This window comes from Canis lupus, chromosome 23 (genome assembly GCF_011100685.1).
Source record: "Canis lupus familiaris isolate Mischka breed German Shepherd chromosome 23, alternate assembly UU_Cfam_GSD_1.0, whole genome shotgun sequence".
NCBI classification, from domain to species: domain Eukaryota; kingdom Metazoa; phylum Chordata; class Mammalia; order Carnivora; family Canidae; genus Canis; species Canis lupus.
The window spans coordinates 44,065,681-44,088,277 of record NC_049244.1 but is presented as its reverse complement, the minus strand read 5'-3'; the positions used below and the strand labels follow the sequence as shown (position 1 = coordinate 44,088,277).

General features: G+C 37.8%; 1 protein-coding gene and 1 long non-coding RNA gene across 4 annotated transcripts in view; one reads left to right on the top strand and one right to left on the bottom strand.

Moving 5' to 3' along the window:
* AGTR1 (angiotensin II receptor type 1) overlaps positions 1 to 1,472 on the bottom strand; it is a 47,518-nt gene extending 46,046 nt beyond the window's left edge. For both annotated transcript variants that reach the window (XM_038571160.1, XM_038571159.1), the window contains exon 1: positions 1,186 to 1,472. The gene's annotated coding sequence lies outside the window, so the exon portion shown is untranslated. The remainder of the gene's footprint in view (positions 1 to 1,185) is intronic.
* LOC119865416 overlaps positions 1 to 15,992 on the top strand; it is a 204,987-nt gene extending 188,995 nt beyond the window's left edge. For both annotated transcript variants that reach the window (XR_005377167.1, XR_005377166.1), the window contains exon 3: positions 14,403 to 15,992. This is a non-coding gene — a long non-coding RNA (uncharacterized LOC119865416). The remainder of the gene's footprint in view (positions 1 to 14,402) is intronic.
* The last annotated feature ends 6,605 nt before the right edge of the window (positions 15,993 to 22,597 follow it).

The window sequence follows — 22,597 nt, the reverse complement described above, 5'->3', positions numbered from 1 at the left end:
GGGGGGTATGGACTTTTGGAACCAGCCTTGGAAACTTAATGATTTTCCAGAACAGATAATTTACCAGGGGGGTTATTTAGAGAGTGTTGAGGGTCCCACACATGGGCTAAAAGGGTAATTATTTTAGAGTACTATTTTTTAAGCAACTCACTAGGAAACAAAAGGAATCAAGGGATTTCATCACTCACTGGAGGGAACCTGATGGCCTGGGGCCTGAGGTTCAGAGCTGTGAAATACTCTGCTGAGAGTACAGGGCCATTTAAGGGGGTCTCTCGGTCGGGCTCCTGTGCTCCCCCCTGCACTGTCTGCGTGGGACGGGTTAGAATGCAGAACAGCCTAAACAGAGATGATCCAGCGGGGCCTCTAGAGCTAGGGACGCTCCACAGCACACGGGGAAGCAGACGGTGCCGCAGAGAAAACGTACAAAACGGTCACAGCTTATGCTACAGGCAGTAAACGCCTGGGGACCCAGGCCACTCAGCCGGTATCTACCGAACGATGTTGGGGACAAGGCACCTTTAGGAGAAACGAGTTGCTCAACAAAGTCCTAAGACAGAGCAGTAGGGTCCCAGATTTCTCGCGTCCCTCCCTGTTACTTTTCTCTTGTCTGAATGACACTAGAAATAAATGTAGCCAAGTCCCAAATTTGATCCCGGGGGAACATGGGCACCCAGACTTCCACTGAGAAGAGGGGTTCTGAGGGCCAGTCGCAGCAGTCTGATGCCCCAGCAGGAAGCAGAGGAGGCAAAGTAGCCCCAGGTGGGTTCAAGAGCGGGGGTCTCTACTGGGTGCCCCAAAGCGGCGGGGCGGGAGAGGCCCTGGGAGAGACTTGCTGAGGTCTTGGGGAGAAGAAGGCTGGGGGGGGGGGGGGGGGGGTGGCCGGGGAATGGGGTTCTAGGTAGGCGGTGGAGGAGAGCAGCCAACAGGAGCTGCTCTTAAAACCCCGCCTCCGTTCCAGAGGTGCCGGCCAGGGCCGTGGGGGTCGGGCCGTGGGGACGCCCAGGCTTGTGCCCTTGCGGGTCTGAGGAACCAGAGGGCCCCCGGGGGCAGCTGAGGGCGGGGGAGTGAGCTCCAGGTGGGGACCCAGTGCAGTTCCGAGGGCCCCCAGTCGGCCTGCGGCGGGCTCGGGGGGACACGAGCTGCCGGGGCCGCGGGGCGGGGGGGCGGGGGCGCCGGGAACTTCACCTGAGAAGCAGCACAACTTTTAAACGGACGCCCCGCAGGACTCACGCCGGCTTCGCCCTGGAGATGCGGCTAAAAGCCTCGGGAAGAAAGTTTTCCTGGTTGCATCCCGGTCCCGCGGAGTCCGCGCTTGTGGCTCCGAAGGGTCTGGTCGACTCGGAACGAGATCCGGGGGCCGCGCGGCGAACAGCCCCCGGTGGTCCCCGCAGCCCTGCGCCCCTCGCCTGGTGTGCGGGGTGGGGGTGCGGGTGCGGGTGCGGGTGCGGGTGCGGGTGGGTGCGGGGGCGTCTCCGCGGTGCCCGCAGCCGCCCAGCGCCCGCCCGCCGTCGGGTCCCCGCCCCCGCCCTCCGGGGCGCTCCCCGGGTCCCCGCGCTGCGCCCACCGGTACCGGCGGCCGCGGGCCCCGCTGCCAGGCGCTGCAGTCCTCGGCGACCCGGCAGCCCCGGGTTTATAGCGAGGGGCGGCGCCGCCCCGGAGGTGCCGCGGCCCAGGCCCCGCCGAGCATCCTCTCCCGGCCGCCCCGCCCCGCCCCCGGGACCCGGCCTCCCGCCTCCCGCCTCCCGCCTCCAGACGCGGGCGCAGGCGGGGGATGCGCGCAGCATCCCCGGGCGCGGGGCGCGGGGCGCGGGGCTCCGGGGCTGCCCGCGGGGGTCGAGGCCTGGGCGGGGACCAGGGCCGGGGGCGGGGGCGGGGGCGGGGGCGGGGCGCGCTCACGGCCCGGGGCTGCCCCCGGCGCTCGCCCGCGCTCGACTGGGAGAACTTTTTAAGGAGGAATGAGCCGACGTCTCCTTCCTGGAACTCCGGCTTTGGCCATCCTGTCGTGGATCACTGCATAGATGGATTTGAGGTTCAGGCGCTGAAAGGGTGGACATCTACGGCCTCCGCGTTGGGGCCGGCGCTCAGAGCTGCACGGCTAACCGGGAAACCAGCTAGGGGTGGAGGAAGGGGAGCGGGCGACTGCGGGGCACTTGGCGGGATGAGCACGGGGTGTTGTTCTGTATGTTGGCAAATGGAACACCGATAAAAAATAAATTTATTATTAAAAAAAATAAAAGTAGAAAAAAAAATAGTGGGCAGCCCCGGTGGCTCAGCGGTTTAGCGCCGCCTTCAGCCCGGGGCGCGATCCTGGGGACCTGGGGTCGAGTCCCGCGTCGGGCTCCCTGCAGGGAGCCTGCCTCTCCAGCTGCCTGGGTCTCTGCCTCTCTCTCTCTGTCACTCATGAATAAATGAATAAAATCTTAAAAAAAAATAGAAAAAGTTAACGAACAAAATATGACCACGTATTTAAGGAAGAATTAATAGAATTTCTTCATAAGCTATTCCAAAACGCAAAATTTGTCTTTTTTTTTAAATTTTTTTTTCTTATTTATTTATGATAGTCACACAGAGAGATAGAGAGAGACAGAGAAACAGGCAGAGAGAGAAGCAGGCTCCATGCACTGGGAGCCCGACGTGGGATCCGATCCCGGGTCTCCAGGATCGCGCCCTGGGCCAAATGCAGGCGCTAAACCGCTGCGCCACCCAGGGATCCCTCCAAAACGCAAAAGAGGATCACTTCCCTCATGCAGTGAGGCCACTATTGCCTGATACTAAAACCAGGTAAGACAGAACAAGAAAGGACAACTCAGATAAATATCTCTCAAGAATGTAGATAAAAATCCTTGACAGATATTAACAGGTTGAATCCAGTGACATATAAAAATGATTGTACACCATGATCGAGTGAGATTTATCACAGAAATGCAAGATTAGTTTACTCAAAATCAATGGATGCAACACATCCTATCAATATATTAAAGGACCAAAAAACCACAGGATCATCTCAACAAATCAGGAAAAGCATTTGACAAAACTCAACATCCTTTCATGATAAAAATACCCAACAAACTAGGACTAGAAAGGAACGTAGTCAGTAAAACCCATCTATGAAAAGCTAACATCATACTTCATGGTGAGAGGCCAAATGTTTTTGCATCTAAGATTAAAACGAAAATGTTGTCTCTCCTCACTTCTATTCAGAATCGTGCTATAGGTTCTAGCCAGGGCAGCTGGGCAAGAAAAAGAAATAAACGTCATCTAAGTTGGAAAGGAAATAAAAGTATTTTTATGTGCAAATGACATGATCTTATATTTAGAAAATCCTAAGGAATCAATTAAGGGCTATTAGAGCTAATAAGCGAGGTCAGCAAGAAACAATCCAAAAATGAAATGAGGAAAAAATGCATTTACCATAGGTCAAAAAAATAAATACTTAGGAATAAATTTTGAAAAGTGTAGAACTTGTATTCTAAAACCATAAAACATTGAAAGAAATTAAATTAGACCTAAATAAATGGAATGACATTCTATGTTCATGGATTGGAAAACTTAATATTATGAAAATGGCAGTAATCTCCATATAACATATGGATTAACACAGTCTCCATCAGAATCCCAATAGGCTGTTTTTGGGGAAATAAACAAGATGATCCTAGAATTCAGGTAGAAGTGCAAGGGATGCAGAATATCCAGAACAATTCTGAAAAAAGAGCAAAGTTGGAGGACTCACATTCCTGATTTCAAAATTTACTGTGAAGCTGTAATAACTTCAACAGTGTTTTATTAGTGTAAAGATTGGTATACAGATCAATGGGATAGAATTGGGTCCAGAAATTCTAGCATATTATGCTCACTTGATTTTTGATAAAGGTACCAAGACAATTCCAATGGGGATAATGGAAAATAGTCTTTTCAACTAATGTGACAACCAAATGCCAGAGTCTGGGAATGAAATTTGGAAATGTTTCTGTAATTATTATATGAAGTTCAGGAGAGCCTCATATTTTAAAATTGACTTAGTGCTATAAATCACTAACCACCATCATGTCTGTACTAAATTCCTCCTTGTTTTTAGAAATGATGATAGTTTTGAGGACCAGTCTTGAGTAGAGAGTCAGCTGTTTTGGGTGAAACTTCTGGAAAGGGTAGGCTTTGCTCTTAGGGACATTGTATCATCAGAAACAAGCAGATGAGAAGGAAAAGTTTTCAAGAAATTAATGGCATCATTATTGTGGTGAATCAGCTGAGTAATGGTATGGTTTAAACACTTGGCTTTTCTGGATATAATAACACATTGATCCTGTGCAAAAGGGTGAGCTAAGGATTTACGACTAGAGACAGGGATTTGAAACCCAGCTTCAAATATACACACACCCATATGCATAGAAAAAAATGGTTGTACTTTAACAGTGGTTATTTGAAGGGCATACTTATGGATACCTTTAGATTATATTTGCTTTTTATGTTTGTGTATATTACCCGAATTTTGTATAACAGTTACATCGGCATAGCAGGGTGAACTAGAAGGTAGGGAACTTCGCTCAGAAACTGTTTGGAAAACAAGGAACAACTGTGTGGACACATTTTGCTGACACTAAACTTGAAAGTCTAATGGCTGCAACCACATGAGTGTGCCACCTTGTGCCACCTGTACTCTAGGGCATTCCTATGGTTTAGAATGTGCAGTTGGTTCTTTCATATTTATGACAAGTCAGTACTTGGCATTTATATGAGGAAAAAAGTGTTAATAAACATACATAAATATTCAGTGTTCAGGTTTGTTCCCAAATGGAGTCCATCCTAGTGACTGTAGAGTTGCTAAGAGAATATAGCCAGGCTTTTGAGATGGATACTATGGCAGACATTAATGTAATCTACTCCTGCATGTTCTTTGGTTTATTGTCTCGAGAGAACATTGATTGGGTAAGACTGATCGCATCATGTACTCTTATCCTATGTATAGTACTTCCAAATAATTCATCGTATAGCTACTGGTGATTATAAATTGGAATTCATGCACAGGCCACTTACAGTACTCAAAATGGAAAGAAACACCTATGTTTTCTATATTTTTCTTGCTCTAAAATTTTTCTCAAAGAATATATCATTAAGCCTTGTCAAGTTTAAACTTACAGAAAGAATTTCATTTTGATTCCAATTTCTCTCTCTCCAGCTTTTAAAATTTTTACCTTATACTTAGATTTTCTCAGATGTGCCTTTCATATCTCTTCAGGTTTTTTGCCCATATTGATCCATTTCTCGACTACCTTCCAACCTTTGCCATTTGAAAACTTGGCTGTCTTCAAAGACTCAGATCACACGCCAGTTTTTAATTTTCCCACTCACATCTGCCAGAGGTTATCACTTAATCCCTTGAACTTTATGTGACTGTTTTTGAAAATATAAAGTAGCATGATTTTATGGAAAGAGATGTTTAGAGACCTGGAGTCCATTTTCTGTTTTCTTAAGAGGCAACAGTAAAGGTTGGCCAAAGCAGTGGACATCTAGATCTTTCCATAAAATAAGGTTTTCCAATTTTCAATATTCTGTTTATAAGTTATATGAACTTGAGCAAGTTTTTTAACCTTTTTGTAGTTGAGTTTAATTATTATTAAAGTGTGAGTACGAATAGTACCTGATTCATTGTGAGTGAGGAGTAAACTAATTAATATATGTAAAGGAAATAGAACAGAGCCTGTTCTATAGTTAGTATTTTTTAAAAGTTAGCTTTTAGAAAAAGTTAACTCCAATAATTTAAGCATGTATGTTGTCCAATTATTCAAATATAGTCACTATTCTAAGAAATATTTTTGATAAGATATAGATCTGTCTTATACAATGTACTTTACCAAAATTGATATCCTTGCTTTAAATAGTTTTATAGGAATATAGAGAAAGATATGACTATGACAACAAAAGAGCATTGTTGAATATTCTTTTACAGATGTAACCTCTTAAAAAAACCAAGTTATAAACTTCATATATCATTAAGGAAACAGCCTTTCTACTATTTCTTACTATCTTCATTTATAAAGATAGAGAATGAACATTTGCAAGGTTCTATAACTCACCAGAGCATAAGAATAGTCCAATAAATGTTATCCAAGAAACTGGCAAATGTGACATAATTGTAGAGGCTTGGAAGATCTAAGAGTAGAATCTGTTACTCAAAGTTATATTTGACTTTAACTATGATTAAACATTTAATATTTATTTAAATGTTCATGAGGAATGAAGGAAAAACTAGTAGGAATAAAGCTATTCTTAACTTTAGAGATGAAATCAGATGTAGTAAGTGAAGATGGATTGATTTAGTATTGAATTAATTTCACTCTCTAAAAAAAAAAAAGCAAAGTTAGTATATTGATACTATAAATAAAAATGTTGATAGATGATGGGAAAGAATTTTAAAAAATCCTACACAAATAAAATTCCCAACAAGAGAGTTGTAATATATCAGTGTTTTAAATTTATAAACATCATTATTTTTTTGAAGATCTATTTATTTGAAAGAGAGAGAATCTCAAACAGACTTCCTGCTGAGAGCAGAGCCCAACACACAGCTAGATCTCAGGACCCTGAGAGTACGACCCGGGCCGAAACCAAGAGTTGGATGCTTAAGTGACTGAGCCACTTCGATGCCCCTATGAACCTCATTATTAATAATCATTTAATTGGGATAGAGGAAATGACATACAGAAGAGTTGTATAAATTCACTGAATATTTAATTTAAAAGGAGGAGGTTTTATATAATTGCTAAAACGGTGGAGGTGTTGAGAAATGAAGTATTTAGGAAGAATAAGGTAGGTATTTAGGGTGGCAAGCAGGATATATTTTGACCATATAAAGAATTCAACAGATTTTCAGATTAAAAATTCTAGAAAAATGAGTGATGTTTGTAAAATTGTGTTTGAATTTAAGTGGTTGAGGAAAGATAAGGAAATTAGGCTATCCCAATTTTAGTTAAATTCCTGTTGTTTTCAGAATAGTACAATCTAAATATTTTCCACCACATTATTTGTTTTGGTTCAGTTTTGGTGGGTGACCCTTTACTTACTGTCAGATTGTTCATTCACACAATCATCTTGGCTGTCCTTTAGTCACTACATAGGTCATGATATCAGGCTGCCCACTTGGCTAATGCTTCTTTGGCATCTGGCCATCTTGAGAACACCCATGCTGGCCTAGGATACACTCCTGCCCTGTGGATTGAGCTGCAGGATACCTGGTCCAAGCAGAAGGCTCCTCCCTAATCAGTGAAAGGCAAAGGGGAGATGTTTATAGCTGTTCTGAGCCTTGCTGGGTTAGAGACCATTCCTATTGAATGAAGCTTCCTCTGGCCCATTTACAATTTTTTTTTTCCCATTTACAATTTTTAACTTGACCATGCAGTCCCAAAATACTTCCCTACACATAAGCAAATTATCTTAAAAACAAAACAAAACAAAACAAAAAACAACAACAACACAAAACTTAATGTACTCACTTGCTGCCCCTGTGTTGCTAACAGAAGTCATCTAGTTAGGATTTCATCTACACTAGTTTTCATGTTAGAGGCATTCACAAAGACAACCCATATAAACAGTTTACATTTGGATGGCTTGAAAACTACTTATTAGCAAAGTTTGAGCAATTGTTTGTTGGGAGATGAAGTAAGAGTATTGAAGTAATACTAGCACCACTCCTATGTACCTCTTTGAATCTGCTGGTGGAAGTGTGGTTGGGTTGAAGGTTTCTTCTGACTAGCAAATTTTTAAAAATGAGGTCCTATCTTTTCTAGTATATCAGCCAAAAGTTAATTTTATATTTATCCTTATAGGATTATTTTAAGGAACGTTTTCAATGGCTATTGTATAATTTTAAATAGACAAATTCAGGTTCCTTTGCCTGACTCTGCTTGTACTCACACTTTCTGTCTGGTTAATATTCCACGATCTTTCTACATGAACTCATGCTGCTAGTTGTTCATTAAGTTGTTCTTGCCTAAGTACTTCTTGATCAATTCTATTATTATTTGTTCTTATTCTTTCCTAGTATTGATGTTAACTGCTTGGTAATTTCCTGGATCTCCCCTTTGGCACATCTTAAAGATTAGAATAGTTATTATTATAATTATTTTCTTGAATCTTTCTGCAGCCCATCCATCATTCTCTATTTTCTGCATTGTTTATGACTTGAAGATCTACAGGATGTAAATATATTATTCGTATAAGACAAATATCTTACTGTGAGGATAATATTTTCAAATATTTCTTAGCAAAGAGATTTATATTTTATGAAACTATACTTTGAACATATTAAAATAAGACATAAAATTACTGGATAAAAATTATGCATTAACAGATAAAATATACTTTTATTGGCAAATCATTTGGCCTTTCCTCAATGAACAAAATGTAAAAGTAAAAAATTTTAAATTAATTACTTAAAAATGCAAATAAAGTACTATTTTATTCACATCATTATCGATGTACAACATATGCTGTCTCTTTAAATATTTTCTTACTATTTGATTGGTTTCAAATATCGCTTATTATTATAGTGTAGACATAAGCCAATTTTGGGCCTTTAGTCACAGAAGAGATACTATTAATTAATTAAAGCACCAATAATAACTACTGGATTAGGCATGAGGGCATCAATAAGACATAGCCTCTGAATATAAGATGCTCACAATTCAGGGAGATATTTGCAAATGAAAGAATGGCTAAAACTAAAAAAACACAAAATTAGCAGGGCTGTATAACACTATGTTTAAACATTAGAGATATATTCAGGGAATGCAAAGAAGTCCAGAATTAACTCTGATAGCCCAGCTGGAGAAAGTTACCATACCAGGGGGATGTTTGAGCTTTGCTTTGGTTATAGTATTCTAGACAGAGGTCACTACATGTACAGATGACACCATGACAATGTATCTTTTCCAATATGGGGAGGAGGGTAATGGTTCTTTGTTTAATCTTGATCTCTTCTGCTGTATTGGAATCCCCCAGCAAGCAAAGATCATGGTGGCCTTATTCACTTCTGTACCCTTAGTCTGGCATAACAGTTGGCACATAGTACACAGTACACGCTCAATAAAAATTTGATGAAGGGATGAATGGATGAGGTGGGGGAAGATTTTGAAAGGTCAGGTTCAAGTATCTGACTTATCCTGTGAGTAATGAGAGTCATGGAGGTCATTGAGTAGGGAGTCCTATAATATCATTTGTTATGTAAGAAGGAAATAAGTAATTCTGGTGGAAATGTAAAGGATATATCCTACTGGGACCAGATTGTGGTCCCAATGAGTGAGAAATTCCAGGAGACAAATTTAAAATATCAGAAGAAAAATGAAGAGGACTTCAACTAAAGTGCTGGCTCTGTGGATGGCGGAATAAGTTTCTTAAATGCAATGGAAAGGATTCATCAACTGACTAGTTGGATATGAAGGGTGAGAGAGAGACACAAAGGAAAAGATGAGATTTCTGGGTTGGGAGGTTGGGTGGATGGCAGTGCTATTAACTGAAATCAGGAATACCAAAGGGGAACATATTTTAAAGAAAGGATGAATTTAAATTTGGCTGTGTTCAGCTTGGTTTCTTGAAGGACATCCAAGTAAAGCAGGATCTGGGCTGGGATATGTGGTTTTGGGACTCGTGAATGTAGAAATGATACTTGAGGTTATGGGAGAAAATGAGGTTTACAGAAGAGAGTGAAGAGAAAAGGGAGGAGAAAAATTAAGATGAAGTCTCGGGAAACCCATATCTAAATGATAGACAGAGGGGGAAGAGTCAGCAGACAAGAGAGCTAACATTGTTTCGAACACAAACTGTGAGACAGATGCTGTCTTACTTATTTTGCATATGTTGTCTAGTTTAATTTTCACAACAGCCCTGGGAGATCTTATCAGAGAAGTAGGAGCTTTTCCAGGCATCCTGAAAACTTGGCTGGAGTAACTTTTAAGTAGGCACTGGCAAACTTTTTCTGCAAAGGGCCAGATAGTAAATATTTTAGGCTTTTTAGACAACCATACAACTCTGCCTATGAGGGGAGAAAACAGCCATAGATAAGCAAGTAGGTATGTCTGTGTTCCAATAAAACTTTATTTACGGACACTGACATTCAAATTTTATATAATTTTCATATGTCAAAATATTATTCTTCATTTAACTTTCTTTAAACCATTTTAAAATGTGAAAACTCTTCTAGGCTCATGGGCCCTATAAAAGCAGGGAGCAGGCTGTGCTTTGCTAAATCTTGGTTTAAAGAAAAAGAGAGTATTAAGTGTCAGATGCAAACATGTGAACCCAAAAAAATATCACTGAATCTCCTCCTCCTCAAATAGGAGGAGGTTCATGGCCAGCAAAAGTGGTTTCTGTAGAATGGAGGAGCAAAACCCCATTATAACAGGTTGGGAAATAATTAGGAGTTCGACAGAATAAGTATAGACTTTCTTAACAAGTTTGTTAGGGAAGGAAAAGACAGAATTAAGGTGCTACCTTAAGGGAAAGGTGATGACTAAAGAGTATTTTTTGTGGTGTTTTTTCATTTTAGGATTTGGTTTCCAGGGAAAGTTATTTAAAAGAAAAAAATGAAAAAAAAATAAAAGAAAAAATAAGCAAGTATGAAAACAAAATAAATGTCAAAACATTTCAGGTCATAAGAAAAATATGTTGGGAAAAGGAGTTTTATATTAGTAAAGAAACAGTAGAAGTTGGGATACATCAAAATACAAAGCTTCTGCACAGCAAAAGAAACAGTCAACAAAACTAAAAGGCTATCTACTGAATGGGAGAAGATATTTGCAAATGACATATGATAAAAGGTTGGTATCCAAAATATATAAAAATTGGATAAAACTCAGCACCCAGAAAACAAATGATCTGATTAAAAATGGGCAGAAGACATGAACAGGTATTTCTCCAAAGAAGACATCCAGATGGCCAAGAGACCCATGAAAAGATACTTAGCATCACTGATCATCAGGGAACTATAAATCAAAACTACAATGACATACCACCTCACACCTGTCAGAATGGCTAAAATCAAAAACACAAGAAACAACAAGTGTTGATGAGGAGGTGGAGAAAAAGGAACCCTCTTGCACTGTTGATAGGAACAAGGAACCCTCTTGCACTGGTGTAGGCACTGTGGAAAATAGTTTGGAGTTTCTTCAAAAGTTAAAAATAGGACTACCCTATGATCCAGTAATCATACTAGTGGGTATTTATTGCCTCCTCCAATACAAAAACACTAGTTCAAAGGGATATTAGCATCCTTATGTTTATTGCATCATTTTTTTTTACAGTAGCCAAATTATGGAAGCAGCGCAAAAGTTCATCAATAGATGAATGGATAAAGAAGATGTGGTGTATATATACAATAGAATGTTATTCAGCCATAAAAAAGGAATGAAATCTTTCCATTTGCAACAATATGGATAGAGCTAGAGACTATAATGCTAAGCAAAATAAGTCATATGTTTATTTTTTTAAGATTTTATTTATTCACTAGAGACACACATAGAGAAGCAGAGACATAGGCAGAGGGAGACGCATTCTTCACACAGGGAGCTCGATTTGGGACTCAATCCCAGGACTCCAGGATCACATCCTCGGCAGATGCTCAACCACTGAGCCACCCAGACATCGTGTCATATATTTATTTCAGGTATTCTTCTATATGTATGTAACATTTTACATAAAAATGTTTTAAAAATTATTTCCTGTGTTTCTTCTACTTGACTATTTTGAGTTTTACATGAAGAGGTTTCTTGATAATTAGATAATTCCTTTCCAGGAAATTTTATGCTTTGAAATAATTTCCTTTGGTTCCTAATCCTTAATTATGACAGTCACCAGATATAATAAATTAGAAAAAAATCCAAAACATTTTGTTTCTGCCACGTCTTTGGGAAAGGCATCATAGGTGTACCTCCTTTGATGATGAAGACTATTTGTTCCAGACACATGTGCTAAGCATCTGTTTTTCGAAAGAGATACAACATAGAAAATATAACTGCATTGTTTGATCTCAGAAGGGAAGAATTATAGTATGAAAACATCATAAATAATAATTAAAATAATACCGGTGTGCCAATAAAATATATAAAATTTTATTCTGGGTGACTTTGGACTGGGATTTATCACAGTAAGGGTCAAGCTTACTGATAAACGAGTGATGTCCTCAGGGACAGAAAAGTGGCAAGAAAGCAATTCTAGGGCAGGAGGAAAAAGGCCTTCTAAAATTAAATGTAACTTAAAATAGAGTCCTAATTAGAGCTGTGAAATAATTTATTCAAAGAGTAATCTAGCCTTAATATGACATATTTGATTTCTACTACTTGAAATTTAGAAAAGTCTGTTTCACCTTGACATTATTTTCCTTTCATAGGCAAGCATTTATTATAGGTAAGAAGAAATACTGAAGTGATAATTTAGGAGGCTTGAGTAACAACCTTTCCTACCAATTTTCTTTAATGTTTTAATATTTTTATTAAGTTTTTAATTTTAATTCCAGCATGCTTAACGTACAGCATAATATTAGTTTCAAGTGTACAATATAGTGATTCAACCCTTCCATACAACACCTGGTGTTCATCACAAGTACACACCTTAATCCCTATCACCTATTTCACCCACCCCACTCTCTTCTGGTAACCATCAGTTTGTTCTGTATAGTTAAAAATCTGTTTCTTGGTTTCTCTCTCTCTCTCTCTCTCCCCTTCTTTTCCTTTGCTCATTTGTTTTGTTTCTTAATTTCCACATATGAGTGATATCAAATGGCATTTGTCTTTCTCTGACTTATTTTGCTTAGCATTATACTCTCTAGCTCCATCCATATTATTGCAAATGGAAAGATTTCATTCCTTTTTTTGTGGCTGAATAACATTCTATTGCACATATACACCACATCTTATTTATCCATTCATCTATTGATGGACTTTTGGGCTGCCTCCATAATTTGGCTAATGTAAAAAATGATGCAATGAACATAGAGATGCAAACATCCATGTAAGGACCGTGTGTTATGCCACTGAATTTTGTCCTCCCAAAGTTCATGCATTGAATCCCTTACTCCAGTATGACAGTATTTGGAGATAGACCAGATAATAAAAGTTAAGTGAAGTCATAAGGGTGGGGCCTTAATCCAGTAGGACTGGTGTCCTTACAGGAAGGAGGGAGGACACAAGAACACTCTCTCCCCCTACACAAGTACATGGAAAAAAGGCCACATGAGGATGCAGTGAGAAAGCAGCCCTGTAAAAGTCAGGGAGAGAGGCCTTAATCAACCCTAGCAGTACCTTGGTCTTGGACTTCCAGACTCCAGAATTATAAGAAAATAAATGTCTACTATTTAAGCCCCCAGTCTGTGATATTTTGTTAAGGCATCTCTAGCTAACTAATATACCGTGCAAGTAAAAAAATAGAACATTGCCAGAATGTGAGAAGCCCCTATTGTGTCTCTTTTCTATCACATTCCTTTTAGAGGTCACCAGTATGCTGACCTTTATGATAATTATTTCTTTGTTTTTCTTTGCACTTTTTCCACATATGAATATATCTTTAAACAGCATAGATTTTAAATGTCATGTAGACAGAACTATACTGTTAATGTATATTGCTCTACATCTAGTTGGTCCCAATTTTCTATGTTGTTATGAATAGTGTCTGCCTGCTAATTTTTATTATGACAGAGTATTTAAATGTATTGATATACCTACCACATGAATTCTTTTGTGGATAGCTATTTGGGTTGACATTTTGGCTAATATGAGTATTGTTGGGATGAACATGCCTGTATATGGTTTCACTTACATACACATTTCTCAAGGGTACATATGTAGAATGGAGTATCTGGCTCATAGAGTTTGTTAAAATAATATTTCAAGTATAAATTTATTTTAGAAATGTGACTTCTGTTCTTCACTCCAGAAGACAGGATCATACCGTTTTTCAGAGAAAAAGCCTAGGTTTAGGAGCATTGGTTTTAGATTTGCCATTTTGTGGTAGCTTTGTAATAACCACTGTCTTGGAGAATACATTTGAAAGCTTTTTATCTTCATGCTATTGTCACTTGGTGAACTCCAAAAAGGGACCCTGACCTGGATAGGTCAGTCAGTTGAACGTCTGACTCTTGGTTTTGCCTCAGGCTTTGATCTCTGGGTAGTGAGATAGAGCCCTAGGTAGGGCTCTGCGCTCTGTGGAACCTGCCTGTCCTTTTCCCTACCTCTTTGCCCCCCATTCCCCACCTCACTCACACCATCTCTCTCTCTCTCTCTCTCTTTCTCAAATAAATAAATAAAATCTTTAAAAAAAAATGAAGGGCACTTAGCCCTTCTGGTGTGATGATTAATCTCCATTTGCACCCATACACTGCAAAAATCCATTCAGTATCTTCTATGTTTCTCTGTTCCTAGAGAGATTGACTACTACTGAAGACATCATCTGGTTGTCCTGCTGGTTGGCCTCTGGCTGAAATTGGTCAATGGAAGATTGGATTTAGCTTCTGGTTCTGGTATTTTGTTGGATTTGGTTAAAAAGGGGGCACAGGCAAAAGGTCGGAAGGGCGGGAGGTTGGGTTATTTCTTCTCAGCTCCCTCTCTGCTTTGGTATGGAGTCTCTGGCAGTAGTGTCACTCCTCCAAGTGTCTAGTTCATTCTGAGAAACTCATTCTGTATAGCTCCAGTTTTCACTTGGCTCTCTTCGTCCCGTTAGTCCTAGGGGTTGTAATGGTTTTCCACTATTGCTTGTCTCTAAGTATCTTATTGTACCTTATTTATTTTCTTACCCCTATCCACACTTCTATAAAGATTTTGAAAATTTCAATGATCCTGCTAGGGTAAATTCTGTTTCTTATTGGGACTCTACCTGACAGCTGGATTTTAAATTTCTGTTAAATAGAAATTGTGTTTCTTTAAACACAATGCCCATTCAAATTTCTTGAATAGTTGTCACATTTTATTTTAAGTTTAAGTAGAAAATGTTGCTAAAAGTGAAAACGCCCATCCCAGTATAAAAAGAGATATCAAAGACTGGCTAGTGTAATTAAGTACTAGGTGATTTGCCTAAAAATGATTTGAAATATGCCATATATGAATTAGCCTAGGATCATAAATGAGAACCCATATGCCTTGTCTGTAAGTTGATGACTAGTCAAATTATTCATGGTTTTCTAAATCTCTAATACTCAAGGGTTTATTATTTGCCTTACTTTAATAAGTGAGTTTAAGAGACTCTTCTTCAAGACCAACTAAATTGTTCCTCTGCATTTTGTCTAACTTCCTTTTATTCTGGTCTTTGCAGAGCATATCAATCATACCCACAAATGTGGTAACAAAGTTGAATTACTGAAAGAATCAGAATTTTCAGCTTTTCACTGGTCATAGATTCTACCTCTGTTTTTTAGCATTTCAGTTTAGAAGAGGAAAATATGTACAGCCTTTCCAGAATTCCTGCTCTATTGAACTCAGAATAGCATATAATTCTAGCTTTGCTTTCATAGGCATTGTTGGTGTTGATAACTCTAAGGTTGGTTTGAATTCCTAAATCTACACTGAGGAAACCCATATATTTGCTAATCTGTTTTTGTTTCGGGTATTCTGATTTTATTAAATTTTAGCTCAAATGATAAAAGGAGTTAATTTTTAAAAACCATTTATAGTTTAATTTGAACATAATATGAAAAACTGTCTTCTCCTAGCATTGTTGTACATCGAATGTACAAGCATATAAACATGAAATATTTAAGCACAAACACCCGAAGGCTTTAGGCCTATAGAGGAAGAAAAACCAAAAATAAGGGTCAACATATTCAATTTCCTTAGAGATACTTGGATAGATATAAGTAGTGACGGTTTTATTTGTTGAAATATTTAATCAACTCCCTTTGAATACGTAAGCTGAAATAATAGAAGAAATCTTGGTCTTCCTATGTTACTGCCAAGGAAAAGGCTGGTGTAATATTGCTCATGAAATTCCTGTTGTTCAGAACAATGACTGTCACATATTAGATGCTCAATAAAGACCATATGTTGCTGTTGAGAAAGCCAAATGTCATCCATTCATTGAAAAAATCCATTCTGATCCTTCATACCTGCCAAATATTTATTAACATACAAGCCTCATTTGCTATTCTAACAGTTCTGTTGCTTATAGCTTTGTGTTTTGCAGGCAGTATGAAACAGATTGTAAAGATGAACTCCTATGGAATATGCTGTGATTGAGGCTAATTCCCAACCACCAAGATGTTGTTTGTATTGTTAATAGCCTCTGAAATCAGTATGAGACTAATGTACAGTTAATAATTTTACAACTGTCCTCTCCTAACACAAAACATAAGGCTTTTAAATAAAGAGAACAAGTTTAAATATAATTTGCATCAACACATTACAGTAACATTTGTACCTAGGGAAAAGAAAAAAAAATGTAATGGATTTTAACACATACTGCAGTACAAGTAAACGCTCAGCATTATTTTGACATTACAGTGCCTTTACAGTTTTCAAAGTTAATTATTTTTCCTTTTCTATTAACTTTTAATTGCTTAAAGTTCATAAATAAGTGAAATTTCTGAGGATTTATAATGAATCTATTGTTTTATATGTGTGTGTGTGTATATATATATATATATATATATATATATATATATATATATGGATATTTTTAATGCTGAATAATTACTGACTCTGGCTTCTGATCCTTGACTAAATTTTAATTGAATGTGTTAAGTACTCTGAAAAAATACAAGATGAAGCCAGTTAACATCATAGGAAAAATCAGTACTAAGGTAAGATGCCAAAACGAAAGTAGAGCGTAATTAACATTGGCAATAGAAAAAGCAGGTTTAGCAGTATCCAATCAACATTTTCAAGTGAATTGATTAAGGTTCTTGGGGTAATTTTGGATTGTGTAACAAGAGTATGCACATAAAAACATTTAGTACAGTATCTGAATAATAGAAAGAGCTCAGTGTAGTACAGTATCTGAATAATAGAAAGAGCTCAGTGTATTCTTTGAAACTTCCCTGTTGAATAAATTTTTACAGATTTCTCTATTTACTTGCCACAAACTTAGTAAAGCACATGGAAAGTGTCCTGTAAAGACATACTGATTTTTCATAATTCTTATTGCTGTAGAGAGCTGTAAGAACTTGGAGGGTCCTCTTATTGTATAGGTGAGGCAATTGAAGCCTGGAGTAGTTAAGTGACTCATCCAGTTTCACTTGTTACTGATAAAACCAGGACCAGAAATTTAATCTGCTAACTCCCTTACGCAGTGTTCTGTTGTTCAGCACATGTCAAATGATTACTTAAATTGATAATGAATTATAATTAATTAGAAAAAACACTGATATAGGTCTTAATTCCCAAACTGATCTTCATGTTACATTATTAGAGTATGAATGTCTTTCACACATAAAAAAAAAAAAAGAGAGAGAGCACTAAATATAATGAATCAATTCTGGATATTTTAAAGAAAACAGAATAATTTGACAAGAAAATAAGAATTTTTACTATTGAGATGCATTTCATAGGTTAATAATTTTAACTGCTTTTAAAGGAAGCAGAGTATAGGAGAAGGGATACAGATTTGGAGAAAACTGGATTTCTTGTCCTGGATTTATCATATCTCAGCTGTTAGACTTTGGAAAGATTGCTTAACTTTTCTGAGTCTCAGAAACTTTGGTTTGAAAATGGGTATATTTACCTCTTGGCTTTGGCAAAAAGATGATGTGATAGCATTTTATAAACTGCAAAGCATCACATGATGCAAGGTGTTGTTACATAGTAGAACATAGTAGTTGAGAATGACTCTTCAGCTACACTGTCTGTGTTATTGTAGTGTTTTTGTTACTTATTGGCAAGTAACTTCCCTAGGCTCCAGTTTCCTCATCTGTAAAATGGATGTAATAATAACATTTTTTTTCAGATTTTGTGAAGATTAAATTGGTTAATTTACACGAAACTAACATAGAACCACAATATTTTATTTTTTACCACAATTTTATGCATCAACTTTATGTGTAATAGCTAAAACCACTTGAAACAACCCAGAAGTCTGTCAACAGGTACATAAATAAATTGTGGTATATCCATACAGTAGAATACTGCTCTGCAAAAAAAGGAAAAGAAACTGCTGATCATGATTTTATTGGTGATTGATCATGATTGAGAATGATAATGATCAATATTGATATTGAGATATATCTTTTGGGGCACTTAGGTGGCTCAGTTGGTTAAACATCCAACTCTTGATTTTGGCTCAGGTCATGATCTCAGGGTTGTGAAGTCAAGCTCTGTGTTGGACTCTGCACTGGGCATGGAGCCTGTTTAAGATTCTGTCCCTTTCTCTCTCTGCCCTTCCCTACATGTCTCTCTCTCTCTCCCTCTACAAACAAAAAACAAAAATCTCCTTTTTCCCAGTTTATTGAGAAATAATTGACATATGTCACTGTATAAGCTTGAGTTGTACAGCATGAAATTTGATTTACACATATTATAATGATGACTGCAATAAGGTTAATTCTATCATTTCATATAGATATAATAAAAACAAAAAGTAAATTCTCCTTGTGATGAGAACTCTTCAGATCTACTCTTTTAAAAATTTTCTATTTACCATGTAGCAATGTTAACTATAGTCATTATGTACTTCATCTTATAACTGGAAGTTTGTATCTTTGACTATCCTCCTCCAATGCTCCCTCCTCCCACCCAATGCTAATATATTTTCAACATTATTGGTAATGACCTCAAGATGTTTTTATAATTATAAAATCAATATTTTAATTGATTAATAAATACTATGATATCATAAGGGTAGTTATTAATAAAAGAAAATATTCTAAAATGCGTTATTTATTAAAATATGTGATATATTGGTAAATATTAAGGAAAGAGGATTTCCTTGAATAAATTCATGTGGAGGGACTTCATGATGAACACGGCTATTTAAAAACCAGACTAGTAACTCTCCTTACTTAGAATTCTTGTCATTTCCTGGCTTAAGTGACTGTCATAACCTTATTTGTCTTAATGATAAATCTTCATTTTATTCTTAGCTCTTCACTGTCCTAGAATTTAAAGGAAAGAAATTTAACAGATTTTGGCCTGAGTCCAGTGTTCAGAGAGAGCAATTATAAACATGTGAAGATTAGTAAAGTAGTTTCTACTTTGCAACTGAAAAAGAAGGAAATGAGAATCAATAAGCAATAGGTAAATAGGATTTTAAATAAACCAGTAAGATTTTTGCAGGGTAAATCCCTCTCCTAGAGCTTTCTGAGAGAGATAGTGTATGTGGCTCTGACATCTTGATTTTAAACTTCTAGGCTCCAGAACAGTAAGAGAATACTTTTCTATTCTTTTTTTTTCTTTCACATATCTATTCTTTCAGGCCACCTAATTTGTCTTAATTTGCTATGACAGCCCTAGGAAATTAATACAGCTCCCAGACTAGTCTTCTTCCCTCCAGTTTTACTCTTAGAGAAGGTGAGAATCTGCATTACCTAAAATGGAACTTTCTAAAATACTAATCTTTTCATGGAACTCTTCTACTTCAAAATTTGGTTGGAGACTTCAGAGTAAACTATAATATCCTTAGCCTGGCATGGAAAGACCTTTATAAGTTAAGTCTTATGCAAACTTCTCCAGTTGCAACCCCTTCCACTCCCATGCAGACATCTCAAATCCTATCCATTCCTAAAGTTACTAGCAATTTATAGCATACTCTCAACTCCTAATCAGTTTTAAGACTCAGCTCAGGAATCCCCTGTGGATTTGATCATTTAAGATTGACCAAGATCCTTATACCATTCTTGTGGAACATTTTATATTACACTTTAATTTTTCAATTACTTCTTTGTCTCCTACACCAGAAACTAGGCTTTTGGGCATCTGATATTCTTGGATATAGTATGAGTTTAATAAGTAATTTTTGTTTGAAGGCACACAAATAGATGGATGGGATTACAATGGGAAATGGAGCCCAGGTTGGTTTGGCTGAGGAATCAAGAAGTCTTCCTTGGGACATATCTTTCCAGATTATCTCTTTATTTTCTTCTTTGAGATAAAATTAGTACATAAATCATGCCCCCTTACCCCCACCCGCCAGTTATTTGTGTCTAAGGGACTTCAACTTATTCCTGTTTCTTGCAAAAATTCCTTTCCCTCCTAAAACTTTTTAAAATGTTGGAACAAATGTTCTTTTCTAACAGGTTTGCAGCGATTTCTTCATAATGCTTAGGAGTTAACTAAATGGAGTGGTCATTCTCCTCCAACCAGAATACAAGCCCAATCGTATTTTACTCATTCATTGATGTATGCCCAGCACATAGAACTGCATCTGGCATATGGTATACCCACAATAAGTATTTGTGGAATAACTTTGTTCATAAGATGTTTTGACTTTAATTAATTTAATTAATGATATGGACTTGTTAGACTTTTTTTTAAAAAGAAATATGATTTTGGTGTAATAATTTAGGGTTCTTGCAGTCTATTTTTTCACGTCTAATAACTTTTGGGTTTTTTTTTTTTAAGCCTTGTTTAGGACTTTTTTTAAAAATTTTTTTAAAATTAAATAGAGACACACACCAGCATGCCATTTTGTAGACCATTGTCTGAAACAGATTTACTTTCTTTTTGTTGATAAAGTATTTTAGGGGATCGCCGGATGGCTCAGTGGTTTGGTGCCTGCCTTTGGCCCAGGACGTGACCCTGGAGTCCTGGGATCGAGTCCGATGTCGGACTCCTTGCATGGAGCCTGTTTCTCCCTCTGTCTATGTCCCTGCCTCTCTCTCTCTCTCTCTCTCTCTCTCTGTGTGTGTGTGTGTCTCTCATGAATAAATGAATAAAATCTTTAACAAAAAAAAAGTATTTTAAATCATATATTTTTAAAGATTTTTATTTATTTATTCATGAGAGACACAGAGAGAGGGAGGCAGAGACACAGGTAGAGGGAGAAGCAGGCTCCATGCAGGGAGCCTGATGCGGGACTCGATCCTGGGACTCCAGGATCACGTCCTGAGTTGAAGGCAGACACTAAACCGCTGAGCCACTCAGGGATCCCCAGTATTTTAAATTATAACAGATATATCATGTTACTTTAAAAAGTAGAGTTTGTTTTTCAATAATTTTTTTTTGTTCCTCATGTATGTTTATGTATATACATATTTTTCTGTGTGTATTTGTGTGCGTGTGTGTGTGTTAGGAAGGGAGAGACTAGTTAAAGGAGACATAAAAATCTAGCAGTAATTATTTCATAGTTAACACACATTTTTGTTATGTCATGCTGTCACCTTGCATTTGCTATATTTAAATTCAGGAACAATGCACCTGGTCAGCACCTAAAATTCAATGAATAAATGATTGTACAAGTTCTTCACAGAAACAAGTATGAATCATGGAGACTATCTCTCATTTTTTAATTACTTTATTCATTCACTTTTTATATGTTCTGCTTGAAACTAATTCATATTATTTTACTCACCCCATGTACTATGTATGTGCAAATTAGGTAAGTAACCTTTTCTTAGAAATAGAATGTCACTGTAAACAAGTTATCATTAAAACTGAGCACCTACAATGCTAGTAGTTCACTTAATTTGTTCATAAAATGCATAAAGTTTAAGTTTGGTGTAAAGTGTCAGAGACTTGAGAGATGGACAATTTCCTAGGCTATGGATTATTTCTCATCTTGCAGTAATAAAACCCTGCCTTGGCCAGACAAAATAAATGTCAGAAACTTCAGGAATAAAGTCACTTATCAAAAATTTCTCCATTGTTACTTTCTTAGATTAGGATCCTCCAATATCTTCACTTTAGTCATGTAGATCATATGTCTCTTAAAGGCAGAGTGACTGGAAGTAGCCAAAAACCATATTTTGCTTTATCCACCCATCCATCAATCTGTCTTGATTGCTTATTAGTTAACTGCAAATATTTATTAGGTACATGCTATATGCAGGCACTGTACTAGGGGCTTCACTACCTTTATCTCATTAAATCTTTATAAAAAGTTAGTGCTCATAAGACTGGTCAAGTAATTCATCTAAGGTCCTAGTCTATAAGTGCTTGAGCTGGGATGAAATTCATTTATGTCTGACTCCAGACACGACACATAAAGAAGGAGATCAGTAGTAGTTTTGCTGGATCAACTTGTCTTAAATGTTTTTGAGTTGCGGTTCAGCATTGGAGGACACGGGGAAAAAGTCATTTACATTATACCTTTGTATTGATTAGAAAAGGCACTTCTTCCTCCAAGCCAGAGCATAGAGATCAGAGAGTAGGGCATGTGCGTTCAAGTCTAGCCCCTACTAACTTTCTTACTAGGTGCTCTTTTACAGGGAGCAACCTATGAAACTATTTGTGGTGGTCCTTATTAGAAGCATGAACCATGGAGGGTTGACAGGGTTGCATATAGGGAGACATAGCAGATGACTTCCCTTGCAACTGACTCCCACCCAGTCCTGGCACTCTCACCTCCCAACTCTTGTGCTTCATTTGTAGACAGAGATAAGTATAATATTATTAATATATGGTTAAAAATTAGCTAATTTTCCCCATAAAGCAAGCAAGGGACCTGCATTGTTCAGAATTCTTGGCTAGGTTTGCAG